General features: G+C 34.0%; 2 long non-coding RNA genes across 4 annotated transcripts in view; one reads left to right on the forward strand and one right to left on the reverse strand.

The window, feature by feature from the left end:
- Positions 1 to 18,005, forward strand: part of LOC105728793 (uncharacterized) — an 84,900-nt gene that overhangs the window by 22,709 nt on the left and 44,186 nt on the right. The gene's annotated exons all lie outside the window — the stretch shown is intronic.
- Positions 13,238 to 18,005, reverse strand: part of LOC105728796 (uncharacterized) — a 324,891-nt gene continuing 320,123 nt past the window's right edge. For both annotated transcript variants that reach the window (XR_010338570.1, XR_001110135.3), the window contains one exon: positions 13,238 to 16,817. This is a non-coding gene — a long non-coding RNA (uncharacterized LOC105728796). The remainder of the gene's footprint in view (positions 16,818 to 18,005) is intronic.

Here is an 18,005-nt window from a genome sequence, read left to right on the forward strand (position 1 = left end):
TAAACTTAAAAAAATTATTTAAACATTTAAATTTAATAAATCTGTGTTTTTGGTAAGCATTATGCTAGGTGACGAACTATGAATATGAATAATACATAAATGGTGGTAACACAATACCAAACACAATTGACTCACTCTGTATAATGTAATGAGTACTTTAGCTGGGCTATGTACAAAATGCTATGCAAGTACAGTGAAGGTAATTAATTCTGTGTATGAAGAAAAAGGAACACTTTGCAAAGATAATACATGACCTGAGAAGTTGTGAAGTTATATTTTTAGAGATAAATATATTTTGAGATAAAATATACGTTGGATGCAAGTAAAATATAATCATCTATATGGAGATATAAGACTAAGACATATAAAGTATTCTGAACTTTCTGAAGGTTAAATTGAAAAGGAATGATGGCGCAATATCAGCTGGAGAGTTAGCTTTGGGAGTGACTGTGGAAGATAATTTATGCTATACTAAAGATCTTGAAATATGTACTCTGGATATTAGAGACCTATTAACCTTTTATTTTTTATTATTATGAGAAAAACAACCAGATATATAATTTTAAAATAGAATATTAGGAGTCTTTAATAGATTAATTGTAGAGTGGAAGGAACTGAAAGCAGACTGAATTATTTGGTGGCTTGTAGATACTTAAAGCAAGCATAAGGAAGGCCTGCTGTGCATTACAGAAGTGGGCACAAAAAAGACGGTGTGAAATGAAGAAGCTCTCAGAATGACAATAAGACATAAACTGTAACATTTGAGTGATTAAGAAAGGAGAACTGCTTATAATAATTCTCAGATTTCTAGCATTATGTTACTCTTAAACGAGACATTAAACACAGCATGTTTGAGGTATAATTGTTCAATTTTGAAGTCAGTAAGAGGCACAGTGGAGGAAGAGATAGAAATATGATTTGTTACATTAATGAACACATGGCAATTTACACCATGAGACAGGATTGACTTGCCCTGAATTACAACATATATTCATAATCGGAAAAGGAGAAAGTCACAATAAAGTGATTTAAACAATAGCAGAAGGCCAGTGATGGGATCTTAGGGATAAAAATAGTATCCCTAGGAAATAGTTGTTTTTCAATGGTTTCTCAGTGTTAATTCTCTCAGAAATAGCCGAAAGCTTTTTATAACAATGTAGTCAGGTTTCACAAAAAACATAATTCTTATATCTTATTACAATAAAACTTGTACAAAAATCATTTTGAAGAACTTTATTTGAAGGCATTTATTAATAGGATTATACCTTTAAAATAGTATGTCCAAAAATCTTTCTTACACTTTATCAAAACATATTATTATAAAATACTACATATCTATTTCAATCATTTTTCATTCTGAATTTAAGAAGGGCCAAAGGTTAGTTTAAAATAGTTCAGTGTAATATAATTTGTGCATACACTTTTATTTATAGAAAAATAGTAAGAGATGAGAAGGGAGATGTGAGATAAATTTGAACTTTGTTGAAGAAAAACAGTCATTCAAATCATAACTATATATTACAGTCATAAAGATTGAAATAAAAAACTTGCCTTTGTGCAGAGGAGAACATAAAGAGTAGGCTTAGTGGTATTTTAATATAAGCTTATTCAACAATTATTTTTAATACAACAAAATTTATTTACTTCAATACTTTTGGGGAAATTAATCTCGGCGATAGAGAAATTGTACTTAAAGTGTAGCCATTATCATTTCCAAAATGTATAAACTCTTTATCCTGAAAGATGGGTGAAATCTGATTTCAAGTGCTATTGAAAATCATAGTCTGAAAGATCAAGTCCTAGCTCTGAGATGAATGTATGCTCCATAAAGCCTTTTTACTAAGATCAATTTAAGTAAATCATTTATTTCTCCATTGCAGTTTTGAAAATGAATGAGAAACACTTGACATTTATTTCTTCAGACTTTTTTAATGTGAAGCATCTTTTCTAAGAATATAAAGAGAAAGATTGCTTTTCTAATAGAGGTAAATTTTCAGGCAAAATGTCTTATAGAAATCATGTTTTAAAATATTGACTTTTTAATTGTATTGCTCATAGTAAAAGTTAAGGGTGGTAGAATACAATGCAAAAAATAAAATCATTTAGTTTCAGTGACTTTACAGGAGAAAAAAAAATCCTCCAAAGGAAAATTTCTTATTTAATTTTCAGATTGATATTTGACAAGGTAATTTTTTGCATTGCTCTTACATACCAAAATGGTATAATTTATTAGCAAATCAAGACAAGCTAAAATTATTGGAAAATTTGTCACTTTTTTCTGAAATAATTTCAAATATGTTATAAGCATACAATTTAACAGTCAAAACTTTCAGATTGATGTTGATTTGGTCACACCAGTTAAGCATTTCACAAACAGAAGACAAAAATGAAAGTGTTTTAATAATAAATAATAAGTGGTGGAGAATTGAGTAGCCAAGCTTGCTACACATAATTTTAAAATATTAGTTGCAAGAAAAAAAAAAAAAAGTGCCAGGCCTCAGGGTTCAATTGTTTTCTATACCTTCAAAAACTAGAGAAGGACAATGATAATCTACATTGATGTATTTTATTCATTTTACAGAAACACATGGTCATAGAACGTTACTGACTCAGATAAACAGGGATAATAGTCTCTGCAGTGGGTCTGTTATAAGCATTAAACTTTGTATGAACTTGACTTTGTACACTTTCTATAGAACTCTCTCTCTGATAATACCTTTTCAAGATGAGTACCGTTGCAAATAACATCTGTTCACAAGATTTCAATGGCCTCAGTTCAGATGACACAGTTTCCCACATATTGTCTTCAATAAAATTCCAACTCATAAACACATTAAAAAAAATCCAAAAAAAAGATGAAAGTTCTTTGTGTTTTTTAATGTGCAAATTCATCAAATATCAACCTTATATAACTTTAAACCTAGAGAAGAAGAAGAATAATCTGGCATGTCATTGAAATGTTATAGAAATAAAATAAAGAGTTTCCTAAGTATTTTTACTATAATGAACTCCTTTTCCCATTGACTGATGGCTCTAGGGCATTGCACAGCAACCTTTGAAAATGTTGATCTAGATAATCATTAATTATTTTGAGGATCATATATTAATATAAAATCACTTGCTTTTTGATGTCTTTATGTTCTGTAATTATTTGCAAATTGTGGTGTGGATTCTGTTCATGGTTTTACTGATGGAGGAAATAAGGAGCATATGCGGTTATCATATTCTCTAAGGCTGTCATTGAGCTTGCCCTTTCCTCTCTCTCATCACGTTTTCTGCCACCACTGTCATTACTCATTGCACTAAATACTTTTTCAACTCTTTGTAGATCCACACTCAGAAAACAAAAGGATTTTTCTCAGAACTGATTTTGTTTCCCTCATCTTTTATTCTCTGCTTAAAATTATCTTCTTTCTCAGATATTTATACCTAAGGAGATCTCGTTTGATATTCAGGGATTTTTCCAACCATTGGTTTTTTTTTTTTTTTTTTTTTTTTTGAGACGGAGTTTCACTCCTCTTGTTACCCAGGCTAGAGTGCAATGGCGCAACCTCCGCCTCCTGGGTTCAGGCAATTCTCCTGCCTCAGCCTCCTGAGTAGCTGGGATTACAGGCACGCGCCACCATGCCCAGCTAATTTTTTGTATTTTTAGTAGAGATGGGGTTTCACCATGTTGACCAGGATGGTCTCAATCTCTTGACCTCGTGATCCACCCGCCTCGGCCTCTCAAAGTGCTGGGATTACAAGCGTGAGCCACCGCGCCCGGCCCCCAACCATTGTTAATAATAAAAAATGCTTTATAAAATAAAATTTAATTAAGATTCTGCTTACCTCTGCTTGCCCCTTCTTTACACTAAAAATGAAAAATAAAATAAAATAAAATTTAAAACTATATTCTTCATATTATTAAAAACCTGACCATGAGATAAAACACAATGAGAAACTCAAAGGCCGATTTTTGCATGAAGTCTGTGATCAGAGGGGCAAGGCAGTTACTGAGCATTAAATTCATTTATTGTATTACATAGACATTTACGTATAGAGCAAAGATTGTGACCAGAGCCACTGAAGGTGGAAAGTCTTGTTATAGATCTCATTTCAAATGAAGTGAGTCAGAGGAGACAAAGCCTCTCAGATGGAGACCATTGTATTTGGTGCTGACATCTGCTTGTCTTCTGGGGAGAACTCAGGGAGCTTTTACTCTTGGTGGAAGGCAAAGCAGGAGTAGGCACTTCACATAGCAAGAGAGCCAGCATCAGGGAAGGAGCCACACCCTTTTAAACAACCAGATCTCACCAGAACTTACTACTACAAGAACAGCACCAAGCCAGGAGGGATCAGCCCCATCTCCAATAGTGAGGATTACATTTCAGCATGAGATTTGGTGGGAACACAGATCCGAACCTTATCACCATTCTATTTATTTTTATGTAAATATTATTTTTTAAGTATTGTTAACAAATCCTGTTGTCATATAAAATGAAGGGAGGTGTAACATGTCAATTTAAAAAATGCATAAAATAATTTTATGGAAAGATGGAATATTGTGGAACATTGTACATTTTGAATAATATTTTGAACTTTAAATGTTTTTCTAATCAGATTCATTGAAATAAAATGGATTTGTGAAAATATTTTGCTTTTATTTCAAGACTTCTGCAAATTTATGCTTACCTAATTGAGCAAATATTTATTCTATTTTATTTCATTTTTTTTATTTTTTGAGACGGAGTCTTGCACTGTCGGTCAGGCTGGAGTGCAGTGGTGCAATCTCGGATCACTGCAGCCTCCGCCTCCTGGGTTCAAGTGATTCTCCTGCCTCAACCTCCCAAGTAGCCGGGACTCCAGGCACGTGCCACCGCGCCTGGCTAATTTTTTATATATTTAGGAGAGACAGGGTTTCACCATGTTAGCCAGATGGTCTCCATCTCCTGACCTTGTGATCCAGCTGCCTCGGCCTCCCAAAGTGCTGGGATTACAGGCATGAGCCACCATACCTGGCCCCTAATTGAGAATGTATAAATCATATTTCACCATCTAATTGAGTAAGTAATACTGTGCAGTAGCAACAGATTTCCTAAATCTACTTTAACTTTAAATGGGGGCTTATTTGAAATAATACTACACTAAAATTAATTTACATCTTACATCATTTTATATGCTATGAAAGCTTTAATCCTTTCAAAAGAATGAAAAGTGTGGCATATGAGAATAAGATTTTCTGTCCTTAAAGGCAGAAAAGAAAATCCTATATATGCTATTCAGTTATTACCATGTATTGGTTTCAGATCCAACTCTGACCTTAATTTCATGCTCCCTGCTTCCATTCTGCTTTGTACACAAAAGTGATAAAACATCTTCAGCATGTGAATATACCTTGTTTACCCAACAGGTATTTGAAAGAATTTCATTTTTTAAAAAAATGCAACAATATAAAAACTGTCATCCATTTTGAAGTACTCGTAGAAACTTATCTTCTATTGTGATAAATTGTGTCTCTGATACAAACCAGAAGTTTTATCCCATCTAGGATTTCTTCTTTTTAATTTACTAATGAGGATATGTATTAAGAGCCATTTAGAGAGTGTAAAACTTTTTTCTTTATTACTTGAATTTTTTTTTGTTAATATTTTTCTGAAAAGTCAGTTTACTGAACATTCAAAGGATTTGTATTCCTTATTAATATCAAGGTCACCGCTAGTCTTTGGAGATGAAATCATAGCAAGTTTGAAGTTTATTGGAGCCACTTCTAAATTATTGAAACATACTTTATTAGGATTATATTGTAGCAAAAGTTGAGTTTTTGGTAAATTAAATTTCACCAATACTAGATTAAAAATAACTCAAAATATAGCCCTATCCATACCCTATCATGTGCTTTTTGAAGGAAGAATATGTAAGTATTTAAAAAGGAAAGATCAAATTAGAAGTTGTTTAAATTACATTTCTACCATGGTGTGGCAAAAGGTTCAGAAATAAAGTGATTTATGAGGAATAAAAGTCAAATATTTTGATGCTATTACCTGTAAAATTTTATGGGGTTATTGTTTTTAACAGCTGGGAATATTTAAATATTTTATGAATTTTACAGATGATTGGAAACATGAACATTGTTATGGGATTCTTACGACTATTAACATGGAGATACAAATTCTGATTAGTCTTTTGAGAAGAAATTAATATGATACATAATGAGATAAATGAAAATTAGTAGGTGTGGCAAAGTAAATGAAAATTTTAAATTCTATAATGGAAGCCATGAGAGCATAAATTTTGTCAGGACAGAAAGAAAGTGTTATGACAATGCACCCACGGTGTCAATCAGGCCATTTAACAAAGAAACAGACAAGTATGTCTCAGTAATTTAGAAATGGTTCCATCTTTGTTACGGAAAGGATTTCTCACATTCCTCTCCATAATTTGGATTTTTTTAAATAAAAACATTTGTTACCGAGAAATAAAAGTATCACATTAAAATATCTGTATTTACATTCAACGATGGAAGTAACCATTAATACATTAATATGTAAACTTCTAGCTCCTTTTAGTGTGCACATTACTCTTTGAAATTTTTTTTACTTAAAAAGATTGCATGCTAAATAATATAAAATTTTCTCATTTGGGGGCTTACTATCTTAGACTGAACTTGAATAACACCTCAAGCATTATATTTGTGAACGGTAAAGTTTTGTTTGCTCTATAAAGTAAAACTATTCATTAAATTGATGTCAATTTATTTTATTATGAAAATAATTTTTAGGTGATTTCTTATAGATGTATTTTAGAATTTAACCTATCACTAGATGAAAGGTAAGATTGAGGTCTAATTTTTTTATTGTAAAACTATTTAGGAAATGTATTTCAGTCATTCTGATATATACTACTCTAACTGGGTATCTAAAAATTGTACTTGATTGATTATGTACTCTTTTGAATTCTTTTATATTTATTTCAAACATGTAACTTTGCAATGTTAACAAATTCTGCTCAAAAGAATACAACATAAAATGAGCACAAAAGAAAAAAAAAATAGATGGGCAACTGCTCAGCTTGGACCAGGGTGGTATTTCATTAACATGCGTATTTCTTGAACCTCCCTCCGTTCCTGGGTGACACTCGGACACCACTTCGGAATCCATTACATTGATTTATTAGACAGAATTTCTTGTAAACATGGGTATTTCATGTGCTTTCCAGTGCTTTCCCTTACTGGCCGGAAGCCCAAAGGATTTTGAAGAGGATGGGCCATAAAAGATGTCCCCACTCTTTAGAGTTCTCCAGGTCAGACTCTGCAGCCTGTGCCATCTGTCTCCCCTGTGCTTGTCTGTAGGCCAAACCTGCTCCCATAAACTTGCTTGGTTGTTCCTTGGTTTTCATGTTGAATCCAATTTCATCTAGTTCAGAGATTCTGAGTTCACTTTATAATGACCTAAATTAATTAGCTACCTGTCAGTCCCACATATTTCTTCTCTTAACTCTGCCTCCAAAATTTCCAAAGTGCTTAGAAGGCAAATTCTGCCCTCTCTCCTCCTATGTGTACTTTGATCTTCGGTTAAAGCAATGTATTTTAAGCAGTTTCCCTTAGAAATAGAAGAGCAATATTTTTGACATATTTGTGTGAGTAAAGTATAAAAGAACTACATTTCTAAATAAGTATAAACATAGAGTAACAAAAGTAATTAGAGACATTGTTCTTTTTTTCAAAATTCAAACACCTTTTCTGTAGGTGTTTGCCTATGATGCTTGACTCTAAAATAAAATTACCTTTTTTTGATTAAGTTTGGAATTGAGAGATAAAAATGTAAGTTATTGTTTTATTTTTTACCTGTTTTATCTGTTTTGTTTTGTTTTGATGCATAAGCCAATTTCAAGGACATAAGTTAAATATGAGGTAACTGGGCTGGCCGACACTCCACTGAATCAAACAAACTTACCCACCCAGTCTCAGTCAGCAGTGAGCAACTGCAGGCTTCTGTAGTGCTCTGCAGGCAAAGAGAGAATAACACAGAAGGCACTTTCTCTGAAACGGACATTTGGAGAGAAGAGACAGTAGGCTCAGTACCTCCTCCCAAACCTATCAGTGATAATTTTTTATATCTAACCTTAAGAACACAGCACATTGAGTGAGTGGTGAAGGCAAAGGTGAGAGTGGTCTAAAGCCCCTTCCTATGGATATGTCAAGGGCGAGTACAAGGGTCCCAGTGAGACGGAGTTCTCCTGCCCCCTCCCCTCCCCCTCCTCCCCTCCCCTCCCCCTCCTCCCCTCCCCTCCCCTCCCCTCCCCTCCCCTCCCCTCTCCTCCCCTCTCCTCCCCTCCCCTCCCCTCCTCTCTCCTCCCCTCCCCTCCCCTCCCCTCTCCTCCCCTCCCCTCCCCTTTCATATTGTTTGAGACGCAGTCTCCCTCTATTGCCTACGCTGGAGTGCAGTGGTGCAATCTTGGCTCACTGCAACCTCGGCCTCCCAGGTTCCAGCGACTCTCCTCCCTCAGCCTCCCGAATAGCTGGGATAAAGGCACGCACCACTGCACCAGGCTAATTTTTGTATTTTCAGTAGAGATGGGGTTTCGCCATGTTGTTCAAGCTGGTGTCGAGCTCCTGACCTCAGGTGATCTGCCCACCTCAGCCTCCCAAAGTGCTGGGGTTACAGGCGTGAGCCATCGCACCCAGCCTATTATTTTAGACTTTTGAAAATAACATTTACTTTTCCCTTTATCTTACCCTTTTACGAAAGAGGCACTAAAGATTAATGTGAACTCTAATTGCTTAATGTATTACAAAATGCACTCTGCAGAATTCCCTCAAAATTCCTTTTGGCAAGGATTCATTTAAATCAAAACTAAAACAAAATTAAATATCCTCTCAACACAAAATATTCTATCACTGAGACTTTCTGTTTTATATCTAAAATGAAGCATTTTAATACGAAAAATAAAAAAACTATAATTTATTCAAGCTCTTCAACATAAAATCCTTATTCAGCTAGATCTGTCTTGCTTGGTCTGTTCTTTTCAGCCTATAACTATGTAATAGGAGAAAGTGCTTTGGATTCCTTGAGGCTCTTTTTATGAACTAAAATATATATTTCTGCATTTGGAATTTCTTTCTAGCAGTTATTCTACAACCCTAATATATGCTTCACACAGCAGCCACATCTGTTCCGCCACAGGTGATACAGGAAAAGCTTCCATGGAATTGCTCAAGCACTCAATAAAGCAGTTAGGCAGATGTCTTTGACTTTCTTTGGTGTGCAGTTTCGTTAGGTTTCGTGCTGATTACACAACAAACTGCTAAAAGAGCTCAATTGTGAAATATTATTGACTATATTTTGAAAGGGAGGATTTAAATTTCAAATCTTAATTGTACAGCTGCTTATACAATGTGTCTAGAAGAGAAGTTAAAAGATTAACTTTTTGGTGGGTGAGCTGCCTGAAAGAAAAGCAGGTAACCACATAAGGCTCTTATACAGCACCTACATATTATTAGGTGTGTCAGCCCTTTTAAAATGTGGCTTCACACTCAACCAATGTTATCATTAAAGAACCCTGGGACTTGATAGTTAATACTTATCTTTTTTTACCTGCTAAGATAAAAGTAAGATAAAGGAGCTCATTAAAGTACTTGTCTCTACTTCCTGAGCTATACTGATAATGGTTAATGGGACCCGTGGTTCCCCTTAAAAGTCTGCAAAGGTGTGGGTAATAGCTTGGCTTAGAGTTAGGTGAGGAAGGTTGCATACTCTTAGCCTGAGCTATTTCATATATAGCTGAATAGATGAATGAGTTGGCATTGATGCCAACGTATTCCTAACAATATTAGATATGTTAATATGTCCTTTCTTTTAGGGGTTTAAAATAGTCCGCATAGTAGATTTTAGAGTAAGGAAAAATGGCCTTAAAGCCATTCTTAAGAATTTAGATTATAAACATGATTGATAATGATACTTGCCCTCTGGGAAATGTTCTGCTCTAACTTTAGAGAAATGATAAAAGAGTTCTTCCATTCTGTTTTTTTTTTTTTGGTATTGTATGCAGATCTTGAGGATTGAGAACATAAGAAATATGTATTAAGCCCACATTTTGCTAGTTACTACTCTAGGAGTTGAAAATACAATAGAAAAACAAAGGAACTTCTTTACTATGGAAGTTCCATTATGATGGGAGACAATATGTGTATCTATATATGTATATATAGAGAAATTACACATCTATATATTACATTAACTGTGTATATGTTACAATCATATATTATCAGTATATAAATAGCACGGCAGGTATCAGTGAGTGCCATGTAAAAAAATATAGACAGGAACAGGAGAAGACATGTCCTTCTCCTGGGTGCAGTTTTCAACAGTGTCGTTTGGTAAAGCCTTGGTGAGCAGATTTCCAACAAGCCATGCACATATCTAGATGTGTGTTCTTGACAGAGAAGAGTTGCGTTTATTAAATTCACTTCTTATCTTACTGAAATTAATTTAAAATAAGAGCAAAGCTTATGCATTTTGATTTATATTTTGACTGGATGCCACCATGTAATAAATCACGGGAAGAAAATGCCAGTGACAGCTTCAGTGGGAACATGACTTGTTGGAAAGTTATCTGGGTTGAATATTAAAGCCACTGAACTTGATTTGTGACCAAGGGCTCATTCAAATTACAATTGAGATTCAAAGAAAATTAGGCAGAAAATTCGACTGGATTCTTACTCTCATTGAGTAAAATGAATGCCCATGATGTTAACCACCTAAGCAGAAACAGAGGCTTAACTTCAAGTGTTTAAGAAGTAAAGGGGAAGTGCTCGTAAATAAACCTTTGTTATAGTCTAAGAAAATAAAAAGCAACTGCTGTTTAACATTTTGGCTGCCAGCTAATTATTAACAAGTATAATAATATTGAATGAATATATTGATTGGTTTCTTGTTAACTAGGTAAATGAGGTTGCTATGAATGTATAAATTAAAATAACAACTGCGAATCTGGCATGAACTACATGTTAAGTTCATCCTGGTTATTGTGAAAGAAAACACACCAAAATCTGGAGGAAAAAAAAGAAGAAGGCTTTATTAACCCCACCAACCTTAAAATATTCCTGGGATCTAGTTCTTCATTAGAATCATTTACCACTCCAAGACTAAAGATAGGATTTATTTTAATACACTTGGATCCTCGGGGAAGAAGATAGGATAGAGATCATGGAATTTTCAGTTTATGTAATAATTAATTGAACTATGTGGATGAAATACTAATTTTCCCAAGCTTTATTAGCTTTGTAACTTCTTAGAGAGCTTCCAAATCTTAGAGAGATCTAATCTGTACCTCTGACTCTCTACTTATCTTTCTTTTCATCTATCAATCAGTGGTAGCCATGGACATATATTAAATCAATATTATACAGATATCAATATTAAATGATAATCTCATTAAAAATAAGAAACATATTTCAATGCACATATTGTTTGGTTATGATTAAAACACTGACTCATAATTTGAATTAAATATTATTCATATCTCATCATTTACAATCCTTCTAAAATCTCAAGTTTCTTAGTCTTCCTAATTTTTATTCAACCTATAGTCCATCTTTATACAGAGAACTGACATGAGTTCATGAAAAATATATGACTAGATATCTTGCATTCTGTTATCTTCTTATCTTATATTTAATTGGAATGTTCTCTAAATGTCCACTTAATTTTATTGCTGAAATAACTGTTGTCTTTAGTCAGTTGTGTTTTTTTTAAGTTTGCTCCAGGAAGCATTCAGAGTTTCCAGTGGGCCATTCTGAGTCTTTACATTGTGTTGTAAAGACCCTCTCCCTTGCCTCTCGAGTCTATTTCTTCCCATTATTTATTGTTTCATGTTCACCTAAGCACTGCACACAAATATTATATCCTTTCTTCTTCTTTCCCCACTCTCCCTTTTTTCCCAGTCCTTCTAGGTGGAAATGTTTTGTGTTTTTCCTACAAGAAACAAAACCATTTTGAAAAGAAAGACCTAACTATTCAAAAATTGACTGGCATAATGATCTCTCAGGTTACAAACCCTACATTTTAAAATTCAGAACACAAATTCCCTAAAAGAAGTAACCAGGTTTAATTTTTGTACTTTGTGGCTAATTTATATACTAGGTGTTCACTCAGTAGTTTGAACCTAGACCTGTTTCATTTAACATGCTGCCTTCAGGGAAGAAAAGAAAAAATGGAGAAATGATGTAAAAAAATTAAGAGAACTTAGGGATTGATAAAATATTAAAGAGTAGAGAAGCATCTAACAGAATCCGTGATTTTAAGGCCTAATCACTGGAAGCAAGGTATCTTCATGAATAGGGATAAAATATGCAGGGATGGAGAATTATGAATGTGTGTTAGAGCTATTGAAACTGATTTTACATGTAAAACGTCTAGGAGGATTTTGCAGGATAAAGCCTGGGCTTGGGACATAGACTGTAGGAATGGATATGAGTGAAAGTACATTGTATAAATGTTTTAAGTATTGATTTTATTCACTTTTAAAATCACTGTGTTATGTATACATATAAACACAGTATCCTCGGAGAACTCTGGGAAGGACAAGCCTCTCTATTGTTTTGTATACATGAGTCATTTGTGAAACCATCAAAATAATCACTAAGCGACTATTGAAGGTATTTAGTCATCCTCTATTAGAAATTATAATATTTTAAAATAATTATCACAATTATTTATACTTGGATCCTTTTTTAGAGATCATAAAAGAGTAATTATGATAAAACAGTAGAAGGAAAGCATACAGAGTGACAGCGTTCATGTTTAAAGTATATTAATCACATTCAAAGTTTCATTATTTAATAATTTGCATAATAATGTATGTTGCTATGCTATGCTCCTGCTCTTTTCTTTCTAGTTCAGATGATCACCACATCATTCATCAAACAAAATATTTTCATAATCTATTTCACTCTATTATTTTATAATACCCATACTTCTGAATATTGAAGAAATCAATACATGTATTTGGAAAAAGGGACAATTGTTATGATGTTGATAATGATATTATAAAGCCATTTTCATATTTATTGTAAAATTTTGCTTAAAATGTTCTTGGGATAAATTGAGACTATAATTCTACCTGATAAAATTATATCTATACATTTAAAATTTTAAGAAATCAAATATTAACATGGATTTGTTTAAATGTCAGCTATTTGGCTACCTTTTTTAGAAATCATTTTTTCTTTATTCATTTGTAATGTTTTGAGAACACTGACTAACACTAATAATTCACCCACATTTATATAAAACATGCAGTGGGGTGGGGAACACTAAATGAATATGTTCTAGATATGGAAACTCTATTGGAAATAATTTTTTACCTTATTTTTTGTAATCTCTTTTCAATCCCATTATCCATTTCTGATAACTCTAACTCCTAAACATCTACTATGTATCTACTATATATTTGGAATTCTTTCATATTTCAATCTACTATCTTCTCTCATCTGGTTAAGCTAACACTGTGGGCCCTATTTCCTTTTACCATGTGTTAACTCAATTTTTATTTTTCAAAAAAATGAATGATAATTTTATTTTCAAATTAAATTTTTAAAAAACTTTATTAGGGTAATTTTAGGTCTACAGCAAAATTGAGAAGATACAGAGGCTTCCCATACACTTCTGCCCCTATACATTCATAATCTCCCTGATTAATACCCTCCTCCAGAATGGTACATTAGCTACAACTGATTAAACTGTCTTGATGCACATTCTCACCCAAAGTGCATAGTTTACATGTGGGTTAATATCCGTGTTGAACATTCTAGAGTCTGGACAAATATATAAAGACATGTATTCACCATTACAGTATCATACAGAGTAGTTTCATTGCTCTAATATTCCTCCCTGCTGTGACTATTCATTCCTCTCTTCCTACCTCCTAATACCTGGCAACCACTGATCGTTTTACTGTTCATACCTTTGCCTTTTTAGGAATTTCATATAGTTTTTATCTTACATTATACAGCCTTTTTAGATTCCTTTATTTTACTTAGTAAGATTCATTTACATTTCCTCCATGTCACTTCATGGCTTTGTAGAACTCATTTATGTTTAACACTGACTAATATTCCATTCTCTGGATGTAACAAGTTTATTTACCCATTCACCCATGAAAGGACATCTTGGTTGCTTTTGAGTTTTGCTAATTTTGAATAAAGGTGCAGATTTTTGTGTGGACATAAATTTTCAACTCTTTTGGATAAATATAGAACATGATTGCTGGATCGTATGATAAGAATATATTTAGTTTCGTAAGTGACTGCCAAACTGTCTCGAAAAGTGAATGTACCATTTTGACTTCCCCCTGGCAGTGAATCAGAGTTCCTATTGCTCCACATCCTGGTCAGCACTTGGTGTTGTCCAGTGTTCTGAATTTTGGTCATTCTAGTAAGTCAGCAGTGGTATCTCATTGTTTTAATTTGTATTTCCCCAATGACATATGATGTAAAATGTGTCTTCATATGCTCATTTGCCATATGTATATTTTCTTTAGCGAGGTATCTGTTAAAGTTTTTGGCCCATTTTGATTTTCTTCAAATTGCAAATTATATCATGTCACAGTCAAGCCCTTCTCCCGTCTTCGTTCCTACGCTCTAAGCTTAAACACCTTCAGTGGGTACCTACTGCTTTTAGAATAAAACCTCAAACCCTTAACATGAAGTTGATAAGGCCTTGAGTAAACTGGTTTTCATTTTACCTCACAAGCCTTGTCTAGGCTCTTTGCACTGTTACTCTGCTAATCTTTCAGTCCTTCAACTGTGTCAAGTTGCTTTTGCCAGTAACATCTCTACAAACACAGTTCTTTCAGCCATACACAGTAGGTGAACAGATGGGTGCAGCTATGCTCCAAAGAAATTCATTTATGAAAGTAGGTGGTGGACTATATTTGGCTTGGGGGCTATAGTTTGTTCATCTGTGCGTAAACTATATGAGAACAAAGGTTTTCATTTTGTGGTTTCTACATACAATCTCTGACACCACATCTAGTGCACAACAAAATAATGGGGATTGTTTTATTGAGTATGTCTTGTGATCATGACATTTTAAGTGCTAACTAGCATTATATGTGCTTAATGATATCACTGTAATAAAATTGAGTGTTTATCAGAGTTTGGGGAATTTACCTACATTAATATAACTAGTTTTGGGGAGAGTTTGAGGAATACAGAATGGATGGCAATATATTCACCGTTTGCAAATAAAACTTTGACTTCATTTTATTTAATTGATCTAATAATAATTTTCATGATCTTATATTCCAAAACAGTTAACTTCCTAGGTAAAAGTGAAGTATCAGAGATTGCCTTTCTCCTCCTCTCACTGGCCTTGAGTCTAAAGGGTCACAGGATTGAAGCTCTCTGTCTCTTCTTGGGCCTCTGTGCAGCTCACCTGTCTTTTTGGTTTCAGCATGCCTTGCTGGCATCAGCTAAAGATGTCTATAGGTGGTGCATTTGAGTGTTGCCTTCTTAAGGTTGTGCAGAATCTAGCAGGCTTTCCAACTGGCATAGCTCCACCTGATTTATGATGGTGTTAATTTCTTTCTGGCTGAAATTTTAAACCACCTGAACTCTTTACACACACCATAGTGAGTTTTAAAATCCACCAGCTTGAATTACAAGATATGTTTTGTCTCTCTCTACAAAGTATTTTTGAATTCTGTAGACCTTTCATGCTGCTTAGGGGCCAAGGATGATCTTGAAGAGTTGAACTCCTTTGGCCAGACCACAACATTACACCAGTCTCCTGATGTGACCTCCCATGTGGCACATAGCTCCTTGGGGAGTCAGAGACTGAAGCTGGAAACGGTTTGTGATTGTTAATTTGATGTGTAACCTTACTTGAGCTAAGGGATGGCTAGATAGCTGATAAAACTTTATTTCTATATGTGTCTATGAGAGTGTTTCTTGAAGAGATTAGCACTGAATAAGTAGACTGAATAAATAGGTTCTACTGTCACCTACGTGGGCAAATATTATCTAATCCACTGAGGGTATGAATAGGACAAAAAGGCAGGGGAATGGCAAATTCTCTCTCTTTCTTTTCTTGAGCTGGGACATTTATTTTCTCCTTTCATTGACTTTGGAGCTCCTGGTTCTTGGATCTTCACACCATTGGCCCTACTTGTTCTCAGGCTTCTGGATTTTGATCTACTTACAACACTGACTTTCCTGGTTCTCCAGCTTCTAGAAGGCAGATGGTGAAACCCCTCAGCTCCATAATCATGTGACACAATTCATGTGGGAAAGAGAGAAACATACACACACACACACACGCACATATATATACACACGTAGGTGAATATACATACACACATACAGGTACATATATATACACACACACATACAGGTGTGTATATATATGTATATACACATGTATGTATGCATACATGTATGTATACATGAGTATATATGTGCACATATATATACACACCTGTATGTATGTGTGTATATGTACATATTCCTATAACAAATCAATCTCCCTCCCTTCAGATATCTATATTTATAAACTATTGGTTCTATTTCTCTGGAGAACCCTGAGCAATACATGATTCAAAAGTTTCTTAGAACTCCAGGGTATTTCTCACTATTCCACTGAGGTCTGGGTCTGGGGAAGTGAAGCCATGGCAGACCTTCCTCTGGCTTGCACCTTCACTTTCTCAATCTTCTGTAGGGCTGAAGCAGAGCACTCACTCTACAGGTGCATACCTTCTGGAGTGTGCTTTTCTTCATCATATCTTATTTCTTCCTGGAGGTAAAATGTCTACAGCTTAGCTTTGGAAGGAGTATCTTCCTACATGAAAGAAAAAATAATAATTAAGTTATAGCCTTCATGACCTGACTCTTGGCATGTAAGAAAAAAATGTACTGGACAGTTGTTAAAAACAGCAAGGAAAACTTTATTCAAGACTATTGCAATAAGGGAGGGACTGAACTCAACTTTGCTGAAACAAAACTCAAATGCTGTGATGAACTAATGAAAAAGTCCTGAAGCAAGTTATGGGAAAGTTGCTCAATATGATTAGGCCATCTAGGCCATCTGGGTTTGATGATTGTCTCTTATAAAAGTTATATTCCTGCCTTTCCACAGAGGCTGGGAAACAGAGGATCCCTCTTTGTTGATGATTAGATTTCAAAGTGATGACTTCCATGTCTTTGAGAAAAATATTCCTGTGTTGTAGAAGATTTACATCTCAAAGTTCAGAAAAGGAATGTGCTATTGGAGGTTTTATAAAGTAAATACTCTAAGAGATATCAGGGCCCTATAGTCAGGAAGAAACCTGTCTAAAGTTTATTCAAGCTGAGGACAACATTCAAACTGTCTTGGTCAAGTAGGATCTTTGTAATTTAGAAACCTTTTTCTTCACAAAGCCTGCTTTTTAAAATTTTCCTTTGGTATACATTTGTTAGCATGGTCTTAAAACTGATAAAAGATACCTTTGTTTTTCCTTGGTAGTACCTAATTTCTACTTTTTTAGGGATAATAAAAAATAATTAAAATAAAATAATAAACAACAAGAAAATAAAAGCAATTATTTTTAAAAATACATTGTAAATTATATTAATTATATTAAAAATTATATTTTAAATAGATATATCACTGTCATAATAGATAAACTCTCAAGAAACTACTTTACTACAAAGTTTTAAAGTTTAGCTTCTGAAGTTGGACATCGTCTGAATAGTACCTCTGATTTTTTCTCTATTGATCTATTAGTTTATCTATAAACTGGAAATTATAGCATTCAGCTGGCAGAATTTTTGAGGCAGTAGAAACAGATAATGCAGGCAATTGCTTAGTAGAATATACTTTCTAGTAGGCATTTAGATATGCTAGTAATTATTATTACCATTATTACTGTTGTAAAAACTTTGTTTTGCTTTTAGAAATTGGCTAGTGGTATTGCCTCATCTAATATTCCATGTTAGTAAGAGTTATGTGATATTCTGCTAGTAATCTGTTCTAATGAGTGAATGAGAA

This window comes from Aotus nancymaae, unplaced genomic scaffold (genome assembly GCF_030222135.1).
Source record: "Aotus nancymaae isolate 86718 unplaced genomic scaffold, 86718_ANA_hifiasm-v0.15.2.pri h1tg000062l, whole genome shotgun sequence".
Lineage (NCBI taxonomy): Eukaryota > Metazoa > Chordata > Mammalia > Primates > Aotidae > Aotus > Aotus nancymaae.